General features: G+C 39.3%; 1 long non-coding RNA gene across 1 annotated transcript; it reads left to right on the top strand.

The window, feature by feature from the left end:
- The first annotated feature begins 343 nt into the window (after window positions 1–343).
- On the top strand, window positions 344–14,065 carry LOC135311732 (uncharacterized). The gene is made up of 3 exons (XR_010371319.1): window positions 344–509; window positions 1,399–1,509; window positions 12,473–14,065. It is a non-coding gene; the product is annotated as an uncharacterized LOC135311732 (long non-coding RNA).
- Window positions 14,066–15,834: the final 1,769 nt, after the last annotated feature.

Consider the following 15,834-nt stretch of genomic DNA (forward strand, 5'->3'; position numbering starts at 1 on the left):
GTGTGTCTTCTCCATTTTCTTACATAACCTGAAATAGGACAATAAACTTTACATTTTTATTAACGTATTTGAACTTTTCAATGGTGATGGGGATCTTAAATCTCAAGGTATCTGAAAAAATAGAAGACTAAGAACACAGTTGGGTTTTTTAAGGTTAATTTTATTTAAATGTAATTGAGATGCTTACTCAAGACCTTAAGAATTTTTGTAAAAATTTATGCAAATCAATGTGATTTGATATTTTAAGGTATCATAATAGTCTGCTTGTGCTTTATTTGCTGTTCTGTGAACCACTCACTAAGGCTCATGGAAAACCTTTTTATTGCAGATGACCTGTGGTTCCAGGTTCTTCCTCAAGAAAAATTCTAAGAAGTTACTAATAAAATTGGAAGATTTTAAGGTAAACTGCAAAAGACAAAGAGAATTCCTCCACTGAGGCCGGAAATTGGGCCCACGGGAATTAGCTGAATGGCTGCAATGTATCTTCCATAGAAGACTGGCAGTATCTTGTAAGTGTTCATTATTCTTCATTTTTATGTGACGTATGTTAGCTCATCTTTGTTTACTCAACTAACATGAACACCATAGACCAGAATTACGCATAATAGTATATATTTAGGATGTTCTGGAAGTATGATTTGCTTTCAGAAATGAGCCTCCAAAACTTACATAAAAATCTATCTGCTGGTAATATAAACTTCATGCTCTCTGTTTAGAATCCTGTTTATCAGCATGGGGTATCAGCTTTGAAAGATTTAATGCTTAAATGAAAATATAAGATGTCTATGCATTATCATGACACAAAAAGTCTTGTCTTGCACTACTGGTAAATATTACTGCAACACAGAACTACATTTTAGGAAATCCGAAGAGAAGATAAAGTGACAAGCCTATAACTGACATGTGTATGTGGTTTTACACTTTTGATTATATAGATTTTGTTAAAGTGGACCAACACTGGCTAAATTTGTCTACTAGTATGACATATTCTTTTCTTCTCTTTAAGACTTGCGCGTGGAGAACTGCAGAACTGGACATGAAACCTTTATTTCTAGGCACTTCTAAATATGGACAGCCAAGAAAGTTAAAGCAAATCAAGTCAGGGATGTGAATCCAACTTCCTTAAATTAAAGTGCATGAAAAGCCTTCTGTGTGGTTTAATTCCTTCAGGTGTAGTGCAGCTGTAGACTTGCTCAAGGACTGTGCTCACTTCTTGTTATTGATTGCTCTTATATTTCACAAACTTTCTAAAAACCCCAGGAGTGAGATAAAAAAGGTTGAAATATGTGTCTATTCTAATTAAATACTTAAAGGAAGAGAAGAATGTCTTCCCAAATTAGTTACCTAGGTATCATTTGAAAGTATACAACATTGCTGAAGTAAGGTCTCCTGCTGCAGTTGATGAAACTCCTAACAACAATGGCAATTGCCTAAGAAGTATCTTGAGAGCTGTATTCATTGTGGAAGCCATGGGCAAATCTGGGAAGATACTTCTGAAGTACTTCCAAAGTAAGTAAACATGTATTTTAAATATTTGATTAATGTTTTACTAATATTTATTAATATATTGTCCTTGAGAAAAGAAGGCGGGGGGGGGGGGGGGGGGGGGGAGGGCGGTCATATCCGTGGGTATAAATACTGAATAGGAGGGAGCAAAGGAGGCAGAGCCAGGCTCTTCTCACTGGTATCCAGGGAAGGGTTAGAGACAATAGGCACAAACTGAAACAAAGGAAACTCCATTTAAACAGAAAAAGACATTTTTTTGCCATGAGGTTGGTCAAACACTGAAAGAGGTTGCACAGAGAGGTTGTGGAATATATGTCTTTGGAGGTAATTCAAAACCCAACTGAATGCGGCCCTGAGCAACCTGCTCCCATGTGGGCCCTGCTTTGAGCAGGGGGTTGGACCTGACAATCTCCAGAGGTCCCTTCCCACCTCAGCCATTCTGTGATTCTGTGTAGACAAGGTGTTGTTAGCAGGCTGCTAATGAAGAGATATGAGCAAAATTTCAATCTCTAAAATTTCCTCTGACATCATCTTATTTACAGGACTGAATATGTTAAGATGGGGGGTCTAATTACTGAATTATCCTTTCTGTAATACTGTGAAAAGGGATGATTCAAATGTAAGCAGTCCTTCTGAACAGCAATGGGTAATTAAAATGTTATGCCAGCAGTTCCTTTGTAGAATTCAGGTTCGGTTGTCCATGATCTGGACATTAATTTTATCTTTGGTCTGCAAGAAACATTCTCGCCAGATCTTCACTGATTTTTCATTTTGTATGATTTATGACATATTCCTTTTGACAATACTTACTCTCCTCTTCTTTTTTTCCCCTTGCTAGTTCCAGTATACTGTAATATGTTAAAAATGGAATATAACCATAAATGACTTCAGCATTTTCAGTAGTCTTAGCATTTTGCCCAAACTGGCTTGTTTGACGTCTCTGTTCAAATGTTCTGAATTTGCTCTCTTGCTAAATAATCCAGATGTTCAAACACCAGTTTAAGAAGAGCTGTATCCACTTAATGGAAACATGCAAAGATCCAGAAAACTGGAAAGCAGCAGAACTTCTCCTGATTTTGTCTGCTGTCTATATTTATCACTGTTCATTTGTCTATGTGCCTTCCCTCCCACCCCAGCTGCCACCACGCAGATGGCATTCCCAGCAAAATAAACAGTTCAGATTCAGTATGCTATTTGTTGTTTGGAAGTGTTAGCAGATGACAGGGAGAGGGGAGGAAAAGGAGAGCTAGCTCTGCATTTTTCAAGTCAAGTTTTGCCCTGAATTCTCCTCAGTCACCACAGAGAGGTCCTGGGGATTACCAGGGGGAAGGGAGTGAGAAAGAGATTGATACTGTGCATACAGTGACCTTTGATACATTCTGAGGCCTGCTGGATTTAAGTTTCCATACTATGCAGTTATTTACTTCTAACTCTATAACAGCTTTAATTTATTAAAGGGCTGAAGAAAAGGCTTTTGTTTGCCCAAGAAACCAAGTGAAAACAATGAGGAAGAAGAAGGCATCCCTGCAAAGTTGTTAGTATTAAACCCAGCCACAAAGTGGAACGTTTGCAGTGTCTATGAACAGATGTCTAATGACAAGCAAACAAAACAATTATTCTTAAGTAATGATTTATTTTGGCTTTATTTCTTAAATGCCTTTTATTCAACCCTTTCATATTAATCCTTTCTATATGCTTTTAGTGTTGTATGCTGGCCCGAGCGTTACTGAGAAAAATGTGATGGTCTAGGGTTTAGTACAAGAAAAGAGGAAAGGAGAGACATGGTGACTTTCTAGACTAAAGGATAATGTAGCCACAGATGTCCGGCATTTGCCTTCAGGGACTCAACTTTCAGATGCCATTAACTAGGCTAAACTTTCATTCTGGGGGCTGAAATCCCCCAAACTATTGTGTGCCTCAGAGTGAAAAGTTTCAGATAAAATTATTTTGTTGAACAAGGCTAAGGGAAAAGGTTGCTGGTTTTGCCATCTTAAAAATATTTTTGCAACTGTTTTGCTGAGGGGCTGTAGTACCTCTGTATGTTGCAACAAGGATTTGATATTCAGCACATCTGACAGCAGGAGGTTTTTTGGCTGCCTTGTGAAAATTCATTCAAAATACCAGTCAGAGTACAAGCTTCTGAAAAATACCCATTCATAAACACACAGAAGAGTTCTTGCTGCCCAGCTGTGGCAGGGTCACTGAGGCACCCGGTCTAAGAGCAGAGACAGATGTCCTTTTCAGTGGCTCAAGCTAGGGCACTTCAAGCAGGTATTGGCCCATCTGCTTGGTGCCGCTCCCATATCTCAGATGTCGTGGCTGATTACCTGAACCTCAACCTCCGTTTCAGTGAAAATTCAGGGAAGCGGTGCCGTTCACTGACAATGCCACCTTAACAGCCCCAGCTGCTCATTCCCAGCCTATGCCCTCCTTCAGTCGTTCTTTATGGGGCCTTGCAACAACCTGGATCCAAACGCTGCTGCTCCACCCCCGCAAAAAAAGCTCTGATTATATTTAACCTGAACGGACTCTCACAACAAGTTGCATGCAGGGATGACGGCAGCTACTTTTGCTAGAGGACAACTAACTGCCTGTGCCCTGCAATCCAGGAGATGGTCTTTTCCAGGCACTGAAATTTCCTCTTGCTTTTTTATGTGTGGGTATCTTAAGGAGACCCAACTGCATTTGTACACGCTCTGCAGTCAGGAGAGCAATGGGAGCAGCTGAGGGCTGGCATCCCCCCCGCAGAAGGCAGGCGGCTGTGGCTGGTAATCCCCTGAACTGCCACTGTAGGGTTTGATAAAGCTGCTCTGGCAGAGCACTTCATGCCCTATGCTTGCTTTCCTACCACCTTCAAAGGTAACTAAGTCTTAATAAGGCTTATGTATAAAGTCACAGCCTCTGCTGGTGCCATGAGCAATTCATTATGCCCAAGAAATGTAGTAACATTTCTATTTCGTACCACAAGCCCGATTCTTTCCTGAGCAGGAGGGAAATTTTGTCAAACTGGTTGGCTAAAATCCCTTGAATTAGAACCAGAAAACACAGGACTGTGGGACTGTATAATCAATCAGCCTTCTAATGATAGTCCACAGGGCTCTTGTTGTCACCTGGACAAGTCACTTACAAACACGTCTGTGTTTGTAACTAGAAATTGCTGAACTTGAAAAAGATGGGTTGTTTTTTTTTTTGAAAGTGGTGTAAAGGTACGTTACAGTCTTTGTGCATTATAAAGAGTTTCTATGTGGGAACAAGTTTGGAGTGCTGGTGCTGTTGTTGCTTTCCGTGTGTAGTCCACAGATCCTGGAGGTCTGGGAGCTTTTTATAAGAGGTCTGTGAAAATGTACCTATGAAGAGTCAGGGAGCTTTGATTTGCCACATAAAGCTCTGCACTTCCACTGGGAAGAACAAAAAACCTAGGAGCCCGCAGACTGACACAGACCAAAAGGTGCTGATTTGGTGAAGTAGACATTTTTGCTGAATGACTGCGTGCTAATTTCCCATGCAGGCAAGCATGTGTGTTTGTCCATGATGGTTTAACTCATCTCCTGGGTTCCCAAGTTGGTTTCTTCATGACCTGAATTCTTGGGATGCCAATAAAACAAAATTCTAGGTGAATTTAGGTAGTACATGACAAAGCTTATAAGGAGTTGTGGAACAATCTGTGGATTAGGAGACTATATGGGGTTTAAATAGTTATACAAAGTGCAAAATAACAGAATGATGGGGGGGGGGGGGAAGCAAGCTCTGTTTCTTTCTCCTGTCTAATTAAATTTTAAGACCTTCTTTTTTAAACAGCATATGGGACACAGATTTGCTAGTCATCTGGGGATCAGTTAGATATGTGTCTGCATGTTATTCAAGTTCCAGCTGATTAAACCAGTACATATACCAGAACTTTCCTGTGATATTTGTATGGGCTACCATGGACAGCAAAGCTAGTTGGAGCTTTTTGAGAACATGAGTTTCATCCAAAAATGCCTCTATTCGTCTAAGCCAAATCTTTTTAGGAAATAGGTCAAATCAGATTTCAAGGCCCTGAAAAATTAGATTTGATAAAATGGATTTTGGTACTTCAAATTAAAGACTTCGGTTTTCTGTAACATGGCTTTTAGTTACAAAATAGAAGCTAATTCTAGTACAGTTGAAATGCTTTTAAAATCACCTAAATAAAATATTTCTATTGACATTTCTGACATTATCATTATTATTACTTTTAGTTCATAAACTTTGCGAGGCGTTGAATTTTTTTGTCACAGTTCAAGAAAGAGAGCTTTGCACAAGATGCGAAGGAGTCCAAATCCAGTCCTAGTTCAGTCCATTATATTTAGAGATCTAAAAGCAAAACTCAGTAGAATAGAATGAAGGAGAACCACATAAGCGTCCCCAGAAAAAAACAAATGAGTTATTGTTGTTCTACTTTCCCTTTGCATCTGCTCCCTAGCCTTTAATCATTCGTTAGCAGCTATAGTTCTGGTACAATTCTTATCGGGTATCTATGCAGACAAGGAAAGCATAATGGTAATGAATAATCGGGATCCATTATTTTAGCAACTGTTCCTGATTCGGTTTAATGACTAAATGAATACAAAATGTTTTCTCTTCCTTCTAGCAGGGCTATTTAATTTAGATGTGCTATAGATAAATGCTTGCAGAAGTCATTCCTTAAAACTTATAACAACAGGAAACATTTGCATGTTTACATATCTCTTTCATACAGTAATGAAATACCTTTTGTGTTTTTTTTTTCAAGGTTACACAGAAAGCAACCTAGTATGTTAACTATGGTTCATTAGGGAATTGCATTACAATGGAAAAATTCTCTCTAGCTGTATGTCCTGAAAAAAAAATACTGGCTAACTTCAAGTTATGGTGTCTGCTAAATAACTACAATTCTGCTTCAGTGGTTGAAAATGCAAAAAATAATTGCATTTTATTTCAAAGCAAAACTTTTCCTATAAATTCTAAAGTTTAAATTATTTTATGCAGTTATTTGACCTAGAAATTAGAGTGAGGAAAAACGTAGGTGGACAACTGGAAGTAATTATTTAAGTCTCAGGGGTTTCACTGGGAAGAAACGTAGAGGCAGCTTGTATGGTCAGGGATATTTTCTTGAGTGTATGGGAAAAAGGGAACAGAAGGTTTCTGTCCTTCTCGGGAAACAGCACTGTGAGAATTTTTGCTAGCGGAAGTTGAAAGAAACAGAAACATGGGGGTTGAGATTAACAAGATTACTGAATTTGGCCAAGGAATTCATGGAGAATGACAATTAGAGGATTAATTTCTTAGGGGCTCTAAAATTGTGACAGACCTGAGGTCTGGTCACTTCAAAGCAAATGATGGATCTCATGAGAGCATCCTATCACTGGAGCAGTTTGTCAGGGTGAAGAACCGCTGAAGGAACTTGGGCAAAGTCACTGGACAGCAGCTCCGTCCTCTCTTTGCAGTTGGCTGAGATAATTTTATGATGACAGGCCATTTAGAAAACAGCTGGGTGTAACTGTGAATAAATCTTCTAGCATCTCACTAAGGAGAGGGTTGACAACTGGGCTTTACAATGTTCATTCATAGGTGCTGGTAGTGGGAGAAACAACTCCATTCCTAGCTTAGGTTCAGAGAGGCTTTGGATTTCTTCAGCTCCAATGCAGTGGGGGCTGAATAGTGTATCCATAAAAACATAAGCTGCAGATCCCACAGCTGCATTGGCCTACTTTATTGCTTTATTGTGTAGGTCTTAGGAGGCCTGCCTTGGGCGAAGGGCTGCAGGAAAGGGAAACTCTACCATCACTTTTCTCCTTCCCTTCTGCTGGTAGAAGATGGTGTACAGGAATCTCAGTAAATGGTCAGTTAACAGTCTCATGTGCATTGAGCTCTTTGAAAACTGCAATTTTGTCAAGGCTGGATTTATGACTTTGCTGTGTCAGCCAACGTGGTACACACTGAGCAGGCCCTCAGCTGCTGTGACTTGTCATAGTTCTGTGGAAGTCGGTGAACCCTGAGCTATTCACATTGTGTGAGGATTTCACTTACAGAATGAATATGAAAGAACATTTTATATTCAGTCATTTTTCATGACAGAGGACTGACATGACCAAGACCATTTTTATATTGGATATGTAGCTATGGGATTACTTCAGCTAGTTTAAAAAAAGAAGATAAGTTTCTGTGATTTTTGTACTTCTGTATATTAATGTATTCTTCATTTTCTATGCATACTTATTCACCCACTTGCAGAGCTCTCTCTTTTTTTTTTTTTTTAATTGTGTTCTTATAGATTTGATCTGAGAATTAAGCTTCTTTCAGTTTAAGGACACGTTGCAATTTTCTTGTCTTTTCAACTGCTGGGAGGAAGAGGGTATTTTTTTTTCTTTTAGAGGGATGAAGAATTATTTTCTGTCATCTCATGTGGTGGCACTTTCTACTTTAAGAGTTAAAGACTATATGCAAGTTTAATTCTGCTTTATGTTTTCTTTATATTACTTGCTGATCCTGCTCCCTTAGTTACCTCTTCCTAGTATTTTCAGTCTTAACTCCATTTGGAGTCCTTTATCTGACTCTTGTGGTTCAGGTTGGTTCAAATGAATCCACAGAAGTCTCTCCACAAACTGCAGGAGCTACTTAAAAGCAGGATGCAAGAGGGGCTGTCCTGGGTGAGGCTAAAAAGGATCCATCTAGCCCAGCATCCAGACCCCAAAAGTGATGAAAAGTGGAGAAAAGTGGAGGATGATTACTAAATATTATTATAAAATGACAAGCATAGTGATAGCTACTTGCCTTATATTCCCAGCTTCTAGTGATACAACTTCCAAAGTCAGAGGTAGAATCTCTCTGTTTAATAGGTCCTGATGGATGAGTTTGTCCAAGAGATCTTTAACTCATGTCAAATTCTGTAAACCACAACATTTTGTGGCAAGGAAATTCAAAGTTACCAACATGCTATATGAGGAAATACTTCTGGTTTTATTTGTTTTGGATCAACTAATGATTTGATGCATCCTTCTTCACTGCCTTTCGTGACTGAAAAACTTCCATTCCCTATTTGACCTGTCTTTGCTAGTCATGATTTTAGAGAGCCCTTTTCTTTTTCTTCCCTTTTCCATGCACACTAATCCTACTTTTGGTCATTCTTTGAAATTGTTACTGCTTAATTGCTCTATTTCTTAGAAATCTGCTGATACATAATTTTCAGTGATCTCCAAACTCCAATTTACACTATATAAAGAAGGCTTCCAACAAGGGAACCTCCTTGTGTTTATAGCAAACAGGGATGGCAAGGAATTAATGCAGTTCACTGCCATGGCCTTACCTCTCCTGTGTGCTCCTTTTGTATCTTAGCAATCTACTGCTCCTGCTAACTCTTTAACAGGTGTCCTGCTTGCTATGGAAAAGGATCAGCTACAAGTTTTTGACAGCCATCCGTATCTTTTGGGGCATATGATGTGTTTATGTTTTATGTCTTAATTTCACCTTCAACTACTTGAGGGATGTAATCTTTTTAAATGAACTTCCTCTGTTTAGCCATGTTTCATGTTTCTTTTTCTTAAACTTGATTGCTCCCATAGTGGATTTCTTGTTTGGTTGGGTTTTTTATTGCTCATGTATGCATAATAAGTCTAATTTCATTACAGTTGCTGTTTGATATAGAGGGACTCAAATGACAGGTCAGAGGGCTTTCCTGGCCAGCTTCAAATATTATGGCTGTTGATGTTTTTGCCCAATTATTTTTCCTTTCATTTAAGATGCTGTGATTGTCTACATTTTTCAAGTTGTTCTGGACAAAGTTTAAAACCAGAAGATGTTACTTTTTCTCTTAATGCATTGCCTTTGTTTATTGTTAGAATTGTTACCATTTACAATAGTTGTCTTTTCTAAGATAAGAGGAAGGTGTTCACGTTCTTCCACACAACGAGTAGCTGGTGAGTGTCAGTAACTTAACCCTCAGGGCAGAGACTAGTGCATCACCTGGCGATGCCCCAGCACCTGTCATGTTGCGTGCTGCATAGAGGGATATTGCATGGGGTGCTCAGCCACCCGCTGCAGTATTTTGGAGCAGGAGTGTGGGAACGCTGGCCTTCCAGAGAGGCCAGGGTTTGCAGTTTCCCTCTGACCAAGCTCGCTGGGACAAGTACCATCCAGAAGTCCTTTGTGAAACTACACTACACACTAATAATGATCTAGAGACATGGGGACTGGGCAGGCTGTTGCATGAGGCATGCTAATTGCAAAAAGCCAAATTCAGGGAAGTAACTTGTGAGATTGGTACCAAAATGTATTTGTCATTTAAAAATATAATTCCCTAGTGCTTTTGCACTTGATTAATGGATTTGCCTTACCTGAAATGTACCCTGAAAGGCTCTGGCAGTTCAGCAAGCAAGACAACTTCAGCCAAAAGGTATGTACTTATAGCTGTATCTGTGGTGATAAGAGCTAACCTGAGGGAGAGGAAAAGGCAGTGAATTATTATATGCTTCTGGAGGAAATTAAAACTTGAAAAAATACTTTTTTTTCTACATTCACATATTGAAGATGCTGGGGTAATGTATTTAAAAGCAAACTTGCATCCCTGGTGTGATTACACTATCATTAGTGTGGTTGTTGGGCTGAGCCCTGCTAACCAAATGCATCATCTATTTTGTTATCAGCATTTACATCAAGCTGTTACAGCAGCAGAAGGTAGGCAAGACGCAGGAACTATCCCCATTTTCCTTGGAATGTGCCCTACACTGTCAAATACAAGTATAGAGCTATAAAGGAGTCATTACAGTGTTCACTGAATTGCCTAAGGCAGCTTTAATAGATCGAAGGGCTCGGTTCTGTTTTGGGGCAGTGCAAGGTTATGCTGTCCCTCTTATGAAACATACTGGGAAGGTCACAAGCACCATCAACCTCAGAGCATTTAAGACAGTGGTATAATTACAGTAATGCACACCTGAACGGAATTCTTGTTTTAAAAGACTTCCTCGTCTTCCACCATGCTCCATTTTAGTGAAAGAGGCTTTGCGTCTAGACAAGCCAAGACTTGAAACCTAGCTTTATCCTGGTCAATTTGCTTGTCTTGCCCCTTGAGGACTTTAAGAAATCCTTGAAACCTTCAAGGGATCCAAACAAATTGTTGCAGAATCAAGACTTTTTTTTTCCCTTGTAAGTCGTTAGTGCTGAGCTGTCCCGGAACATATGCAGAAATAAACCTCTGCCAAGGTGTGGGATCCAATATGCCTGTAACCACTCAGGCTTCAGGTTACCTGGAAATTGAGGAAGACATTCTTCAATGTTCCTAAACATGATGAGAACACCCTTTCTGTTTCAGCAGAAGATAAAGCTTGCAGTCAGAGATCGAGCTGGAGAGAGAACATTCCTGGTACACATTTTGAATCAGATATTCTCGGTGGGGGGCATGTACCTGGCTAAGCTTAGAGTTTTAGGTGACCACTTTTTGTCTGTTAGAAGTGCCAGTGTTCCTGCCTCCTGAGGAAGGCCATCCCTCCTCATTTGCTAAGGACTGGACTTAAGTTACTATTTTCTGATCCTTGTCCAATCTACCTCTTGAGAGGAGGACCAAAATACGAGTGAGAGCCCAGTCTTTTGAGGTGTTTTGTGTCTTTAGCTCCCAGTAACATCAGACTAAAATGCACCTATATATTTGCCTCAATGTCTTCTTTAGGACTTTCAAAGCAGTTCTTCAGCAGCACAGTCCAGAGCACCTGCAATAGTTTGTAGTCAATAAGTAACTTAAGTTGTATTTAATAGTCTAAAACAGCTTTATTGCAACATTGCAGTGATACCATCCAAACTGAGGTCTTTATTAAGTGCAGTATTGTTTGCCAGACTGATGTTAACATGCATGATTTAAATGATGACACAAGCAAAACTTGTGCTCTAAAATGGAGAAATTAAGGATACCAAAATACTGTCTTTCTTCTTGCCAATGAGAACAGCTGGCAGGATGGGTTTACTGAAGAAAAACTTTGGCCAGCAGACATAGGTTATCATTTTCACAGGCTTTCCCTCTGAAATACAGGATTAACAAAACAGGCTTGTTTTTTTATTTCAAAATCGGAGCGTTTGTGTCTTTCATCTGGTCAAATTTAGTGTAAAAGTGAAAATAATATCAAAGTTACAAGCACCATAGGGAGGCTGTTAATGTGGTAACAAAGGGCATTTGGCCAGTTAAAATAATAAAAGACCATACAGCTTTCCCAGTGATGGCTGAAGCCCAATTAGTACTTTCCAAGTAGAGCCACAATATTCTTTTCCAGATTATGTGGTTTGGCACGATTCAGAATGAGTAAACTTACTTTCCTACAAGGGAAAAATATAATTAACAGAAAAAACAAGGTCATGCAGTATTATGCTTTAAGTAAGCAATAATACAGCATGGGGTGTACATTAAATAGTCAATATTCATATACCTTGGACAGGCAGAGGCAAAGCAATGGCTCAGCATACAAAAAGATACATACATTATCTTAATAAGCCTATGTGCAAGAGTAAAATGCAAATGGCTATTTTATTTCCTTACTAGATGATTTTAAGTGTATATGTATTCAATGTTCATGTGTGTAGCACTCACAGATATTACTTACAAAGTAAACTTTCTCTTAACATTTTATACTTTAAATGGATCTGCTGTTTTCTTTTTGTTTGAGCACTCGGGTTTTTGTGCTGCTACTAAAGGCAGAATGGTTTGGAAGTTTCTTCTTTTCTTAATTAAACTGATTATATTTGTTAAAAGAGCTTTCAAGCTGGATGCTCCCACTGAAAGCCTCTAAGAGTCTGTTCTTCTTTGTAGTAATCCACTTTCCAGGACTCTGGAAGTGACACAAAGCTTGCAAAGACTCAACAGATCTGAAAATAAAGTAGCAGGATTGGAAGAAAGAAACGGCAACTTCCAGTTTGGAGGTGAACTTGCAAGAGATTTGTACGGGGAAGTTTTTTCTTCTTTCTTGTTTTTGATATTGTTTTTAAGATGAACAGACTGTTCAGCTGAAACTCAGATAGAGGGGAAAACTTATACTGCAAAAGAAAGCATGGTGACCCAGGGTAAGCATAAACTCTGGTAGCAAAATGAAAACAGCCCTGCTGAGCCATCTGGTTAATGCTCTACCAGTGACACCGTTCATGAGAAAGCAGAGTGATAAGCCAGGAGGAAGATGAAAAAAGAAGAAAAAGTAAAACTTCAAAAAAACATGGAACCACTCCCATCACCTGAAGCTTAGACCACACACCTGAAAGGGAGTAACCCACATCCAGCTCCAGCACAGAGTATGAACAGCCTTATCTCCCTTTCAATTCCACCATTTTGCAGATGTCTTATATACTTACATAAAGTGTTTATAAAGAAGGAATTGCGTATTTATTTCCTGTTTCTTTAATAATTATAGTAACTTATGATATTATAAACTTTCATGAGCCGCAGCATCTCCTCATAGTTCCTGCATTACTGCCATTTGGCTCCCGGTTGTTACAGTTTCCTTCACTTCCCAGCTCCACCTGGGACTACTTGCTCTGTTAAGATCCTAAACCAACCCTGCTTATTGTTGTTCTGTGTGTGAAGAAGCAGGAAATGTGTGGGTAGTGGATGTGGGAGCATATTTGTGATCTGCTGTATCATTTCAATAGTCACGTACATGTACCGTGCACAATACACAGACTGCCTTCTCTTCAGTTAATCCACAAGTCAACAACTAATCACATACAACACTGTAGTCATCTCCACAAGTTAAGATATGCCCTGGAACACCTGATTTTAAGGAGTTACTTGAAAGACAGGAAAATCCTTACTAGCTGTAGAGTTGTGCTAAAGATTAAACCACTTTGAAGCAGAAACAAATTGCCGAAAGCCTTATGTTGGAGACTATTATTTGACACCGCTCCTATCTCAGACCGAAGGGGAAGCAGAAGCCAGCGCTGGAGCAAGGTGCAAGGGTCTGTCCCGCCAGCTGCCATGTGCCTGCATTAGCCTGCGTGGCACAGCAGCATCCATGCTGATGCACAGCCCCTAATTCCCAGAGAGGAATCTTTCCCACTTTTGCTCTTGAACCAACACAGCACTCCTTACAACGTGAAATTGAAACTTGTCATACCCTTCTGATGTACATACACCTTAACCCTCTTCTCTTAAAACAGATCAGTCTCACCGATGTTACAGTACTGAGGTATCTAATTAGGTGGTCTAACAGATTTATGTTACTTGAATGTATAAAGAAATGGAAATAGTATAAAAATATGGAGAAGACAACCAAAAATGTGTATGCCTAAACACAACTTTTTTTTCTGTGTCTCCATACTAATTAATCTTCTTTTAGGAAACAACAGATCTATATCTCCCCGAGTCAAAGCACCAAGAAATCTAATGGAAAGGAACGCAACACAAGAAATGGATCGAATATGATCGAGAAAAAAAGCTCTCCGCATTTTACATAGAAAATATTTTCTGAGTGCTTCTTCATATAGATGCCAAGTGGTATTTTTATTAACTTATTGATGAGGCCACCTTCTCATAGAAATATAAATTCTTTTAGCTTGGAAAATTGTTATTGATTTTCATTTTAAAATGGCACCAGAAGGTACTGCACAAAAGGAAAAATCATTATTTTATATTAAGAGAATAAGGCAAACATTTCCCATATAAATAACTCGTCACTGACCTCCCTCCCCCCCCAAGTTATTTTAAATAACTTAACAAATACTTTCTATATAGAATCTGTATTTTGGCAAAATTATACTGTGCACAAGAGCATCTTGTCAAACAAGCATGCCATGTTTACCTGCAAACCCCACTATCCTTGCATGCAGCAGTTGTATTTTATTTCTCTTCTGTGTATGTTCTTGCAACACTTTCATCACCCCTGCACTGCTATGTATCTCCCAGCAGTATATTAAGCGGTGTGACTGGTGTCTGTCATGTGTTTAATTCTTTCTGAATTAGCCTAACACATCTACCAGATGAAAATCAGTAGGATGGTATTACCATCCACTACATGTTTTACTTACAGTGACATTTTTGTCTTTGTAAGGCACTTTGCAAATCCCTTTCCTTTAGCAACCCAATAAGTCTGTCACTGAACTAAAGAGAAGACACTAATGACAAAGCTCTGTCCCAGTTTGACAAATACTTTTATTAACTACAGCTAGCAAAACAGAAAGAGGCAAGTTAGGGGAAAGAACCTCTTCAAAATTAATCTTGTGAAGTCACAATGATCATTCGTTTGCACCCTGCTGCAGTGGAGGCCTGCAAGTTTGTGATGTCTGAACTTGTCTCAAATATTTCTAAAAAGATAGTGACTTATGGGTCAAGAGAAATAAACTCTTCTGACAAAAATATAAATTATTTACTTTTTGAAGCCACTATTAGCATATGCTAGGTTTACTTAAGTCTCAGGTCTTGGGATTTGTAAAATCAAAGCCTTCCAAACTCAGCTTAACAAAATAAAAAACATCAAGACTTCTTCCTTTGATGAAAGTCATTATGTTACCACTGAAAGAGGTTAAAAACTTACCTGCTTAGTATATGTGCTGGTTTTGGCTTGGATAGAGTTAATTTTTTTCATAGTAGTTAGTATGGGGCTGCGTTTTGGGTTTGTGCTGGAAACAGGGTTGATAATTAAGGGATGTTTTTGTTACTGCTGAGCAGGGCTTACACAGAGTCAAGGCCTTTTCTGCTCCTCACCCCACCCCACCAGCAGCCTGGGGGTGCACAAGAAGCTGGGAGGGGGCACGGCTGGGACAGCTGACCCCAACTGACCAAAGGGATATCCCACACCATATGACATCATGCTCAGCATGTAAAGCTGGGGAAAAAGAAGAAAGTGGGGGGAAGTTCAGAATAATGGTGTTTGTCTTCCCAAGTAACCGTTACACGTGATGGAGCCCTGCTTTCCTGGGGGTGGCTGAACACCTGCCTGCCCATGGGAAGCAGTGAATGAATTCCTTGTTTTGCTTTGCTTGTGTGTGTGGCTTTTGCTTTACCTATTAAACTGTCTTTATCTCAACCCTCAAGTTTTCTCACTTTTAACCTTATGATTGTCTTCCCCATCCCACCTGGGGGGAGCGAGTGAGTGTGTGGTGCTTAGTTGTTGGCTGGGGTTAAACCATGACATATACCTGTCAGTAGTCCACAGCTATCAGCTCCACGGGGATGCCCTAAACAGAATACAACATATTAAACATTACTAGTAATGCAGCAGAAAGTTAATATGTTCACTAAACCATTTCAACATCAAAGAAAGTATTATATAGTAACAGTCAAGGAGGGCACATTAAATAAAATTACCTTTTAATAACTTAATAAAATAATCCTGAATAGATACAGATTCCCCTCCCAATATG

This window comes from Phalacrocorax carbo, chromosome 2, assembly GCF_963921805.1.
Source record: "Phalacrocorax carbo chromosome 2, bPhaCar2.1, whole genome shotgun sequence".
In the NCBI taxonomy this organism is placed as follows: domain Eukaryota; kingdom Metazoa; phylum Chordata; class Aves; order Suliformes; family Phalacrocoracidae; genus Phalacrocorax; species Phalacrocorax carbo.